Genomic DNA, 14,195 nt, shown 5'->3' with positions numbered 1-14,195 from the left:
ATGCTGAATTTTGTCAAATGCTTTTTCTGCATCGATTGACAGGATCATACGGTTCTTTTCTTTTCTTTTATTAATGTGATGTATCACATTGATTGATTTTGAATGTTGAACCAGTCCTGCTTCCCAGGAATGAATCCCACTTGATCATGGTGAATAATTCTTTCTATATGCTGTTGAATTCGATTTGCTGGTATCTTATTGAGAATCTTTGCATCCATATTCATCAGGGATATTGGCCTGTAGTTCTCTTTTTTTACTGGGTCTCTGTCTGGTTTAGGAATTGAAGGAATGCTGGCTTCATAGAATGAGTCTGGAAGTTTTCCTTCCCTTTCTATTTTTTGGAATAGCTTGAGAAGGATAGGTATTATCTCTGCTTTAAATGTCTGGTAGAATTCCCCAGGGAAGCCATCTGGTCCTGGACTCTTATTTGTTGGGAGATTTTTGGTAACTGATTCAATTTCTTCACTGGTTATGGGTCTGTTCAAGTTTTCTATTTCTTCCTGTTTGAGTTTTGGAAGTGGGTGGGTGCTTAGGAATTTGTCCATTTCTTCTTGGTTGTCCAGTTTGTTGGCATATAATTTTTATAGTATTCCCTGATAATTTCTTGTATTTCTGAGGAATTGGTTGTAATAATTCCATTTTCATTCATTATTTTATCTATTTGGGTCATCTCCCTTTTCTTTTTGAGAAGCCTGGCTAGAGGTTTATCCATTTTGTTTATTTTTCAATAAACCAACTCTTGGTTTCATTGATCTGCTCTACAGGTTTTTTAGATTCTATATTGTTTATTTCTGCTCTGATCTTTATTATTTCTCTTCTTCTGCTGGGTTTGGGGTGTCTTTGCTTCTCTGCTTCTAGTTCCTTTAGGTGTGCTGTTAGATTTTGTATTTGGGATTTTTCTTGTTTCTTGAGATAGGCCTGGATTGCAATGTATTTTCCCCTCAGGACTGTTTTCACTGCATCCCAAAGATTTTGGATTGTTGTATTTTCATTTTCATTTGTTTCCATATATTTTTTAATTTCTTCTCTAATTGCCTGGTTGACCCACTCATTCTTTAGTAGGGTGTTCTCTAACCTCCATGCTTTTGGAGGTTTTCCAGACTTTTTCCTGTGCTTGATTTCAAGTTTCACAGCATTGTGTTCTGAAACTGTGCATGGTATGATCTCAATTCTTTTATACTTATTAAGTGCTGTTTTGTAACCCAGTATGTGATCTATCTTGGAGAATGTTCCATGTGCACTCGAGAAGAAAGTATATTCTGTTGCTTTGGGATGCAGAGTTCTAAATATATCTGTCAAGTCCATCTGGTCCAATGTATCATTCAGGGCCCTTGTTTCTTTATTGACCATGTGTCTAGGTGATCTATCCATTGTTGTAAGTGGACTATTAAAGTCCCCTGAAATTACCACATTCTTATCAATAAGGTTGTTTATGTTTTTGATTAATTGTTTTATATATTTGGGGGCTCCCGTATTCGGCGCATAGACATTTATAATTGTTAGCTTTTCCTGATGGATAGACCCTGTAATTATTATATAATGCCCTTCTTCATCTGTTGTTAAACCCTTTAATTTAGATTCTAGTTTGTCTAATATAAGTATGGCTACCCCAGCTTTCTTTTGACTTCCAGTAGCATGATAGATAGTTTTCCAACCCCTTGCTTTCAATCTGAAGGTGCCCTCAGGTCTTAAATGAGTCTCTTGTAGACAGCAAATAGATGGGTCTTGTTTTCTTATCCATCCTATGTCTTTTGATTGGAGCATTTAGTCCATTTATATTCAGTGTTATTATGGAAAGATATGGGTTTAGAGTCATTGTGATGTCTGTAGGTTTCATGCTTGTAGTGATGTCTCTGGTACTTTGTGGTCCTTGCAACATTTCACTCACACAATCCCCCTTAGGATCTCTTATGGGGCTGGTTTAGTGGTGATGAATTCCTTCAGTTTTTGTTTGTTTGGGAAGACCTTTATCTCTCCTTCTATTCTGAATGACAGACTTGCTGGATAAACGATTCTCGGCTGCATATTTTTTCTGTTCATCACATGAAGATTTCCTGCCATTCCTTTCTGGCCTGCCAAGTTTCAGTAGATAAATCTGCCACTATTCTTATGGGTCTCCCTTTGTAGGCTACAGCCTGTTTTTCCCTAGCTGCTTTCAGAATTTTCTCTTTATCCTTGTATTTTGCCAGTTTTAGTATATGTCATGCAGAAGATCAATTCAAGTTACATCTGAAAGGAGTTCTCTGTGCCTCTTGGATTTCAATGCCTTTTTCCTTCCCCAGATCAGGGAAGTTCTCAGCTATGATTTGTTCAAGTACACCTTCAGCCCCTTTCTCTCTCTCTTCTTCTGGATTTCCTATGATACAGGTATTGTTCTGTTTGATTGCATCACTTAGTTCTCTAATTCTCCCCTCATACTCCTGGATTTTTTAATCTCTCTTTTTCTCAGCTTCCTCTTTTTCCATAATTTTATCTTCTAATTAACCCATTCTCTCCTCTGCCTCTTCAATCTGTGCTATAGTCACCTTCATTTTATTTTACACCTCATTTATAGCATTTTTTAGCTCCTCATGACTATTTCTTAGTCCGTTGATCTCTGTAGCAATAGATCTCTGCTGTCCTCTATGCTTTTTTCAAGCCCAGCAATTAATTTTATGACTATTATTCTAAATTCTTGTTCTTTTATATTGCTTAAATCGTTTTTGATCAATTTGTTAGCTGTCGCTACTTCCTGGAGTTTCTTTTGAGGAGAGTACTTCCGTTTCGTCATTTTGGGTATTCCCTGTGGTGGCTCACAACTGTAGGGCATTTCCCCTGTGCTGTCAGAGTAACTTGTGTTGGTGGGTGGGGCCGCAGTCAGAGGCAGTGTCAGTCCCCAGCCCACCGCTGGGGCCACAGTCAGACTGGTGTGTACCTTATCTTCCCATCTTGCAGGGGCAGGACTCACTGTGGAGTGCTGTGGCCCCTCTCTGGGCTTCTTGCACACTGCCAGGCTTGTGGTGCTACTTCCATGGGATCTGGCATATTAGTCGGGGTGGATATGCAAGGTGCACAGGGGCGGGAGGGGCAGGCTCAGCTCGCTTTGCTGCAGGTGGTCCCCTGTAGGAGAGGCCCTGCAGCTCAACAGCTTTCTCTCCTGGTGTCCTCTTGCCTTCCCCGCTCTCCGAGAGCAGAGGTGTTGACTTTTAACATTCCAGATGTTAAGTCCCACTGGCTGTGAGAACTCATGGAGTCTGGCCCCTCTGCTTTTGCAAGTCAGACTTTAGGCATTCTGTCTTGCTGGGCAGGCTGCCCCTCCACTGCCCTGGCTCCTTCCCTCCAGTCAGTGTAACAAGCCCTGCCTCTCCACTGTTCCTACCCTCTTCTGTGGGCCTCTTGTCTATGCTTGGCTCCAGAAAGTCCGTTCTGCTAGTCATCTGATAGTTTTCTGGGTTATTTAGGCAGATGTGGGTGGAATCTAAGCGATCAGCAGGAAGAAGTGAGCCCAGTGTCCTCCTATGCTGCCATCTTCTCTCTACAATCTTATGTATTTATTTTTGATAGAGAGAGACAGAGCACAAATGGGGGAGGGGCAGAGAGAGAAGGAGACACAGAATCCCAAGCAGGATCCAGGCTCCGAGCTGTTAGCACAGAGCCCGATGCAGGGCTCAAACTCACAAACCACAAGATCATGACCTGAACCGAAGTCAGAGGCTTAACTGACTGACCCACCCAGGGGCTCCTAGGCAAGCCAGTTTTTGTAGTCAGGTTCTTCGCATCTATAGATTCATGGTATAGACCATCCATCTCTAAAATAGCCAACATTTTTAAACACTGACTCACATTGAATGTCAGCAGATTTTAACCTCTCTTTTTCAGGAAAAAATTTTGAAGCATAGGGCAATTAGAGCTTGTGAAATTGAAATTATATTCCACTAAGTTACAGTTTTGTTAAACAACGGAAAAAGCCCTGTTTACCTCATTGTCCTCTTCTGATCACATTCTTGGGTTTGGAAGCAGTCTTATTTCTATTTAAAAATTTGTTCATTTTTTATAAGTTTTTGTCACAACCTACACATCACTCTAGCAATTCAGTTCCCAGTTAGTTAACTCCTTTTTTAGACTCCCTATGGCCTCTTACAAAAGATCACCAGCGAGTTTCAGAGAAATAGCATATAAGTTTTTACTTTACTGTAATTGTTTTCTCCACACTCATCATCAACATATTTCCAAATTAAATAAGGATATTCTTTCCCACATTTTGCAAATATGTTCTATAGCAGATTTAAAAAAATATTTTCTACGGGAGGCAATAATGATATATATCCTATAAGAACTTCTGCAAGTTCTTCTGATTGTGCTTCTGATGAAATGAAAAGTGACCAAAAACTTTCATTATAGTAGTGTCAATATTATAGGTGAGAAATTTACACCTCTTTTTAGTATGTAAGGTATGCAGGGCATATAACAGATTAGAGGTGTTTATTTTCTTTGGTGTAAAGTTTACAGATGAATGGAATTTGCCAAATTTTATATTTACACTTTCTGCTGAATAAGCAGAATGATAAGCATGGCCTGGTTTGTATTTCGATGAGATATCAGCAATGTATTCTCTTGTAGTTTCTATGATTTCATTAAAATTTTCATGAAAATTAAGCAGACTATTCGAACCTTCATTTCAGAAATTAGAGTATCTAGGAACCAGGAGGAATATTTTTTGTCATTACCATTGTTTTTGTTGCCATGATTTGACTTATTACCTTGATATAAGTATGATCATTAGTAGGATCTAACAGAAGCAGCACTACCCTGTAAGGAACATTTTCTTATTTTTTTTAAATAAGGACAACATATTTTAGTTGCAATCTCTGTATCAGGAAATGTGATATACTCACTGTCATTGAGCAAACAAGGGATAGATATGGTCACGTATGTTTTTGCATGTTATATGCCTAGGCTAACTCAGTAACCATAATTTTTGAGCATTAGTGTTTTGGGGAGATAAAAAATACCATAATTGACTTACAAGTATTTGGCTGCTTTTGACTTATGAAATTCAGTTTTCATATGGGCTTCCTCCCCCATGCCCACCCTCAAATTAATTTCTGCATATTTTACAGTGTGATTTGTTTGGCTACATAGTTCCTGTGTCCTTGTTTTATGTGTCATCAAATTATACAGTTGTTTAGTCCTTTTTTTCCATTCAGTTCTAATTAATTCTGATTTTAATATAAAATTTTTCTCATTTTCATCATCTAAACTCTTGGAAAAGCCAATCACAATATTTACAATGTTTGAAACTCAACTAATGGTATCTTGATACAAGGCACAATGGTTTATCCACATAAAAAATCAAAGGCAAATTATTAATGTTGTTCACAAATACAACACACTTGAGTTACACAATTACTTTGCATCAATCAAGTGATGGCACCATTGGATGATCCATTATCAGGAGCTACAAATTGTGACTGCCAATATCAGCGGTGAGGGACAACTAGCAGGAGGGACAGTGAAAGGCAACCATGCCTGCTGTGTCCATTTAATACTAAAAACGACATTGTTTTCAGTATCTATTATTTGGTTGTTATCTGACTTTTTTACTTTTCTCCCAAACTTCCACACTTACCACTGGAAAATGAGACTTTTTGGGTTCCAGAAAGGAGTTTTCCAGGATGCAGGACTTTTGGTACTAAGACAGTCCCAGGAGAACTGGGATGGTTGGTCAGCTTTGCTGTCCATGATGCAAAACTATGCAAAATTAGTACAAACAAAGGCATGTTTCCAGACTTCTGGATTCATTTCCCCAATTCAGGTATTGAATAGTAGACACTTAGTTAATATTAGTCAACATATTAACAGATTAACGAAGAAAACCAAAGGTAATTTCACTAAATGCAGAAAAAACATATCATCTATTTAAAAGAAAACTACCAATAGCAAACTACAAGAACAAACTTCTTTAACTTGATATTTGTAACTAACAATGAAAATATAGAAAATAGGGGTGTCTTGGAGGCTCAGTCAGTTGAGTGTATGACTCCTGATTTGGGCTTAGGTCATGATCTCAGGGTTGTGGGATCAAGCCCTACATTGGGCTCTGTACTGAGCATGAAGCCTGCTTAAAAGTCTCTCCCTCTCCCTCTCTCCCCTGCTCTCTTTCTTTCACTCTCAAATTAAAATAATAACAGGCGTGCCTTAGTGGCTCAGTTGGTTAAGCGTCTGACTTCAGCTCCGGTCATGATCTCACAGTTTGTGAGTTTGAGTCCTACGTTGAGCTCTGTGCTGACAGCCTGGAGCCTGCTTCAGATTCTGTGACTCCCTCTCTCTGCACCTCCCCTGCTCTCACTGTCTCTATCTCTCTCCCTTAAAAATAAATAAACATTAAATTTTTTAAATAATAATAATAACAGTGATAATATAGAAAATGTTCTTACTGTTGTATTTCTGGAGGCATCATCTTTAAAATCAGAAGCAAGAGAAGAAAGTTCATGATCTTTGTATCTATACATATCGTATAGGAGATCCTATTCAGTACAAGACAAGAATGTCTCTGAAGTGAATGAGAAAAAAGCTATAATTATTCCTAATTGATAGGCTACATAGTTAATTATGTTTGATGGAAATGAGAACAATTTCTGAAATCAATAGCATTACTTTGCCACAAGAAAATAATTAAGAAATGTAGCCTAATAAATCTAGCATTCACGAAATCAACCCAAATCATAAGATTTCTGGGAATTAATCCAACCAAAGAAGTACAAATTCTCTATGGAAAAAAATATAAAACTTTATTGGAAGACATAAAAGAGGGCAAATAAATGGAGAGATTATAGCATATTCAGGATCAGAAGACCCAAATTATAAAGATGTCATCTTGCCCAAGTTAAATATGAAATTAAATATAAAACAGTTTCAATTAAAATCCCAACATGATATTTTCTGAACTGTAAAGCTATGCTAAAATGTATATGTGAGACTTAAGGTCCAAGAACAGCCCAGCTAACTTTGAAGAGTTATCCAAAAACATATAAAATTCACAATAAAATAAGACTAATTTTAAGAATGCTATAAAAAGCTGAGGCAATGTAACAAATGAGAGAATCTGGAAATAGACATATATATGAAATAGACATATATATATATATATATATATATATATATATACACACACATACCTTACAAACAATGGAGAAAGAATGGAATAACTTGCGATCTATATGGAAACATTTAAATTGGATCCTAACTCATACCTCATACCTATACATTAAATGCCAAATGGTTAAAGACGTAAATATGAATATTATTACAATATAATGTATAAGATATTTTTATGTAATCAGATAAGGTCATTAAATTTGATAACATTGAAATTTAAGTTTTTATATCATAAAAAATCATGAGAACAAAAACAACCATCAACCAAATGACAAACAAGGGAAAGCCTTGGAGAAAATATTTGCAACATATATAATTTAATGAAAATTCAAAATTTAGAGAATGTGAAACTCCTCTAAATCTATTAAGTTAAAACAAAATTAAACAAAACAAAACAAAACAAACAAAAAACACTCCCCATCAAAAAAAATGAGCAAAGGTATGAAAAGGCAATTAACACTGACAATATTAAACATTTTGTCGATTTAATTTCACACAGAAACCAGAAAATGCAAATTAGAATTCTAAGGTATCATTAAAATCATATGATCGCAAATAAGAATTTTGAAAACACCACGTGTTGATGAAGTTGAGGGAAAATAGAATCTCTCTTGCATAGCTGTCAGTAGAGCAATTCATTTGCAAAGAAATCTGATAATATGTAATAAAATTATAAATGCTCATATCCCTCATTATTTAATAATTTACACTCATGGGTTCACAGGGAACACTACAAGAAAACATATTTAAGCACGTTAATTGCATGACTGTAATAGGGGAAAGAGGAAGCAGCCTAATTATTCCTCAGCAAGGGAATGTATAAATGAATAATTTGAATATATGCATTTAACAAACAGTTGAATAATAAAGAATAATTAAAGGAACTAATTCTGCATTATTCAACATGGATAAATCTTTAAAATATTTTTAGGTGTTAAAAGGAAATTATAAAGTAGTACATACATTACACCATTTCTGTATTTTTAAACCGTACAAAGCAATAACATAATGTGTATGAATGCATTTATATCTGCCAAGTGACCAAAACATATATCAGATTGAAATATGCTGGTTTCAGGTGAGTCTTTCCCTGTAGAGATTAAGAAAGTGAGTAGGGGTGGTAAAGATGAACTTTAATAAACCTGTCAAATTTGATTTCTTTTCATGAAACAATAATGGCCAACATTAATATCTATTTTATTGTGGTTTGGGGTATATTAGTAAAAAGATTCCTGCACCTAATTTCAATGTGTGTGTGTGTGTATGGAATTCTCCCACACCAACAAGCAATTCTCAAACACCAGCAGGGTGTCTGAGAATTCAACTCAATTCTGGCACTGTCTCTGGCAGATAGCATCAGATTCCACAGGTTAAAGGTTCAGTCTCACAAGATTCACACACATACATTCAGATGCCAGTCACAAACTCAGGTTGTTACCTGTACTTTTGACCAACTAGCTATAGATCAGAGGTTCCCATGACCTCCTCCTTGGAGTTCAGATGTCATTCACAAGTCTGGATGTTAACCTGTACTTCTGACCAACTAGCTATAAACCAAAGGTTCCCACGACTCCCTCCTTGGGTTCAATTGATTTGCTAGAGTGGTTCACAGAACTCAGGGAAACATTTTACTTACTAGATTACTGGTTTCTTATAAAAGGATATAATTCAGAAACAGCCAGATGGAAAACACAAATAGAGTAGCGTATGGGGAAAGGGCTCAGAACTTCCATGCTCTGTGAGCAAGCACAACACTCTCCCAGGCTCTCCACTGTGTTCACCAACCTGGAAGCTCTCTGAACCCCTTTTTTTTGGCTTTATTATGGAAGCTTCTTACACAGGAATGATTGATCAAATCATTGGCAATTGGTGATTGAACTTAATCTCTAGTCCCTATCCCCTCCCTAAAGTCCAAGGGGTGAGACTAAAATTCCAACCTTCTAATCATAGGTTGGATCCACAGGCAACCAGCACCCCTCCTTAGGTGATTTCCAAAAGTCACTTTATCAACATAACAAAAGACACCTTTATCACTCTTAACACTTACCAAAACTTCAAGTGTTTGTTTAGGGAGATATGAGCCAGGAGCCATGGCTGAAGACAAATATATATAAGAAATATATTTTGGTCACCTGGATGACCAAATATGTGTATTTTTTATTTATAAATCACAATGTCACAATCAGTACCTGTAGTATTGTTTTATGATCAATTGAAATACTTTGTAATCAATAATTTGTGTGTATGTATTCCAGATAATGGGAAATAATGTGCTAACTAGTCCCACATATGGTTTATTGTGCCTAGCTATTATGCACTGATAATTGGTGCAATATTTTAAGAGAGATGTTGACCATTAACAATAGGAGATATCTCTCCATGTGCATGGACAGGAAGGTGATGGTGAATTGACAAATGTAACTAAGAGTGTTTTTAGTACCTACAGTATGCCAAATTTCCTATGTAAGTGTGCCATTAATATGTGCGTATGTAAACATCAAAGAAGTTAGTTAATATGTACAAATCAAACAACTGAGAAGTTTGAAGCTAGCATTGAACCTATTTATCTTCATTAAAATAGGCATGGTCTTTCTTATCATCCATATTTCCTTCCTAAAAGGATTTGAGGCAATATAGTATAGTGGAAGGAAGCTGAGTGATCAGGATTATACATGTAGCCCTCAAAAAGAAAATCCAGGAGAGTTATTTTGAAAAACTTCCAGAAGGACCAAGAAGAAAGAAAAACAGTTTAACCAATTTTTGGTTGTTGAGACATACAATCAAGATTCATCAATGAGTAATAATTACAATGAGATAAATATCAATCTGCTAGGTGTTGTTTTAGTTTCCTGTGACTGCTGTGTCAATGACCAACAACTTGGTGACTTGAAATAAAATAATTTTATTCTCTCACATTTCTGGAGGCCAAGCTCCTAAGTCAGTATCCCTGGCCACAATTCAAGATGTTGGGTAGGCCTTCATTCTCGAGGACCTGGGAGGAGAATCCATTCCTTGCCTCTGCCAGGTTTAGTGGATTCCCGCATTTCCTGACTTATGGTCCCATTACTCTAATCTCTACCCTTATAGTGCAATATCTTTTCTTGCCCATCATATGTCAAATTGCTCTCTGGCTCTCTCATATGAGAACACATGTGATTGCATTTAGGGACTCTTTGGGATAATCTCCCCATGTCAAAATTATCAACTTAATCATATCTACAAAGTCATTTTTTTTGTCCCATAAGGTAACACTCATAAGCTCCAAGGATTAGGGTGTGGATATCTTTCAGGGCCATTATGCCTACCGTAGGTAGGCATTTGGGTACTTACTATTTCTATTTGTCCATCATCTCTTTATGCTTTCTTCTTGTTATGGTCACCTTCATTTCATAAAGTTCTTCTTCTCCCCAGCTCCATATAAATTTGATGGAGGGAGTCCAATCATAGTTCTCCATTTCTCCTTAGACACAGGATTACACACAAGAGACTTAGGCTTGCATTACATTGATATGGTAGGTTATTTCATGAGTCCAGGCTGCAAACTCATGACCCATGTCTGACTATTTGGACCTCACTGCCTGCTGTTTTATATATGGAGACACAGAGAAAAGCCCTCTTTTTCTGAAATCTGGAGCTAAACTGATTAAACCTTAAAGTTGGCAGTAGCACAGGGAGAAAGCATATTTAGAAGAGAAAAAAATGAGACAAGCACTCGGAGAATCTGAACAAGGAATGCTTTTGATTTCCATTCCTGCATTGGCCCAGCTCCATTCCTGACTTTCTTGGTTCTGTGAGCTGATCAAAACCCCTGTATTGGCCTCAGCTAGCCTGCACTGGGTATCTGCCTAACGTCTCTCATGGACAGCATTGACAATCCTGCAGTAGAAGGAATTCCCCACGAATAAATAATTGGATGGGAACATCTGTGTTCCCTCCAAACTCTACAATCTCTTCTTTCCAAGTACAATCAATCAATCAAGCTAGAAAAATAAAAATAGATCATTAAGTATTGGCAATGATAGCCTAACGCTGTACTTTAAGCGCATATAAATTTTCTGAAACAGTTTAGATATAACACAATTATGTTACCCAATCATGAAGAAATAGATACAATGTCAAATAGAGAGGAATCTAAACTTATTTTGCTGCCAAAAATATTACAATGATCAATAGAAGTTATCAAAATAAACATTCATGAACCAACTTCCAAACAAACAACCAAGTAAATATTCAAACAAAATCCAGCAGTCATCCTTAATATTCCTAAAAATAGCTTAAAGCTTCCTGTTAGAATTGTTTCAAAGGAGCCATTAAATCCTATGTTCCTGATTAATGTTTTTTTCTACTTTTAATTTCCTAAAGTAAAAAAAATCTAGAATCCTATCAGAATTTATGAAATTTTATGTACTTGGGCACAATGTTGCCCAATTCAGCAAACCCACTGAAAAACACACTACTTATCTTAGAAATATATTTTTATTTGATTTAAAAATGGATAAAATGGTTTGTTTGTAGCCATTTTTAAAACAAAATAAAACTAAAAATGCACAGACCTTTGATCTGCAATATAACAAGATAACTTCCCCTTACAAAATTATTTCTATGGGATCATTATATCTGATATCCCTCACTTGAGCATACACTGATTTTCCAAGAATGCAAACCTCAAAATATTTGAAGCATGATTATAAAATATTACTTTTAAAACACAGTTTTAGAAAGTATGTGTAAGCGCATTCTGATTGCAATGATTAGAAACACCATCCCTGTGAATAAATTAGACAAATAATCAATAGATCTTAATAACCTAAATGTTGTCCTTAATCATCTAATGGATCACCTCTGAGATAATTAGTCCCAGGGTTTAAATAGGATGTTAAGAATCATGATATTTAACTAGATATGTACTTGTAAGATTTGCAAAGGGGAAAAAGTTCTCCTTATGTGAAAAGTTACATGATGTAGAATAAAACTGTTCTTGATCATAAAAAAAAAATACACGGGACAAAAGTTATGTTTCAAAAAAAGATCATTGTAGTGAGCAAGTTGATCACTTATGCAGTTTCTTCCCTTTAGTAATAAATATAGCAATCTGGTTAAGACATCTAAGTTTTAGCTATAGCTAAGCTTTGGGTATAACCAACCATACGCTTAATTCCTGAGTTAGGCTTAAATTAATCAATGTATTTTATTCCCATGACTAGCATCAGGGTATATGTGATCTGAACATTCCGGTTGTAGTAAATCTTAAGACTTTTTCTGGCACTATTAAGACAAAAGCATTCATCTCTTTCTTTGCATGCTGAAGAATGCCAGTGGGAAAGCTGGCACTACCTTAAGAAATGCTGCCTGAGGTTGGAGCCAACATGTACGATTAGGAACACACACACACACACACACACACACACACGTGGAAACAGGAAAATGAAATCAACTGGCCCTGAAATTTATCCTATCTTTAGACAAAAATACATTTTTTGATTGTTGGAGCCAGTTTTAATCAGTTTGCACAACATGTAGCTAAAGTCATTTTATCAGATACAATCACCAACAGTAAATTAAGCATGTTATGTTGTTAGCTTTATCTTCAGTGTATAAAGAATATAACCTAAATGGGTGATGAATCATGGGTATCTAAAAAAAGGTTAAGTCACATGAACTATAAAGAAGGGGAGTGAAATACAGAGAGAATTTATTTTGTAAAATATTAGCCTTATGAATGTGTTCACAATAATATAGGCTTATTTCTCAATAAAATCTCTATGCTAAATCTCCAGAAAATGCCCCACATTCAAATAAAAAGAAGAGCTTTGTTTAACTAATCATGAAGATGTTCTAATTTAAGGACTGCTCAATAAGATCTAAGGACATTCACAAGTTTTGCTGTAATGGAACTCCTTAGGCTATTCTCAAGGAAAGAATTGTCAGGTCTTAGAATAAAAGAAGAAATTTATGGATTCACTTAAAACAGTAGTCTCTTAGAGTTTCAGGAACAGCAATCTATTAAAATAGTATAGAGACTGAAATTGTGCTGAAAACATTAATATTGGTATGAGACAGAAGGTCGAAGTAGAATTATCACAGGTATGTAGAAGAATCATGCATTTTCAAACCTCAGAGGAATATTTGTTAACATCACCTTTGGTATAAATATTCTCTTGATCACTAAGAAACTGTACATATATCTTATTTCCCAACTGTGAACAGGTAGCATGGTGTAGAAGGACATGTCCTTTTTTATCTTCTGCATTCTTTCTTTGGTCCAGGAGAAAGAAATTTCTCTCAATAACCTCTGCTGTTCCAGGGGCATATGGATAAAATATTTCCACTTTCCCTCCAGCTCTTATAAGCTTTAACCCTTCCTCATGGTAGCAGTAGTGACTTATCTCATTCTCCAATCCAAAAAAGAAGTTGATATTTGGGGCCATTTCTGAAGCTATATTTACTTCTCAATTTGTTCAGAATTATTTTTTTAAGTTTATTATTTTGAGAGAGAGAGAATACCTAGCACCTCAATCCCACAGACCATTGAGATCACAACCTGAGCCGAAATCAAGGGTTGGATGTTCAACTGACTGAGCTCCCCAAGCCCCGCAAGTTGTTCAGAATTTTTCTTTGAGAGAGAGAGAGAGAGAGAGAGAGAAAGAAAGAGAGAGGACATGCACAAGTGGGGAAAGGACAGAGGGTGAGAGAGAATCTTAAGCAGGCACTGTACTATCAGCACAGAGCTGGACACAGGGCTCAAACCTATGAACCCAACCATGAGATCATGACCTGAGCTGAAACCAAGAGTTGGGCACTTAAATGACTGAGCCACCCAGGTGCTTCTTTGTTCAGAATTCTTAAAGACCAACTCACATCTTCAAGTCACAACAGAGAACTTATATATACTATGAATTACATAAAACTTAGCATTTAAATGCTTATTTTCTGCATATTGAAGGACTGTTTGTAGAGAATAATAGTTGGCTGGAGAAAAAAGAGATATATCAAGAAAGAGTATTGATACTGATTATAAGGAATGAAGGATAAAGGTGAAATAACGTGTAAAGAGAGGA

The 14,195-nt window shown here is 36.2% G+C and overlaps 1 long non-coding RNA gene across 1 annotated transcript in view; it reads right to left on the bottom strand.

Moving 5' to 3' along the window:
• Positions 1–14,195, bottom strand: part of LOC123385471 — a 35,104-nt gene that overhangs the window by 11,566 nt on the left and 9,343 nt on the right. Inside the window, exon 5 of the long non-coding RNA XR_006598047.1 lies at positions 10,468–10,597. This is a non-coding gene — a long non-coding RNA (uncharacterized LOC123385471). The remainder of the gene's footprint in view (positions 1–10,467; positions 10,598–14,195) is intronic.

The sequence above is a fragment of the Felis catus genome, chromosome B2, assembly GCF_018350175.1.
Source record: "Felis catus isolate Fca126 chromosome B2, F.catus_Fca126_mat1.0, whole genome shotgun sequence".
NCBI lineage: Eukaryota > Metazoa > Chordata > Mammalia > Carnivora > Felidae > Felis > Felis catus.
This window is presented reverse-complemented; position numbering and strand designations above follow the sequence as displayed.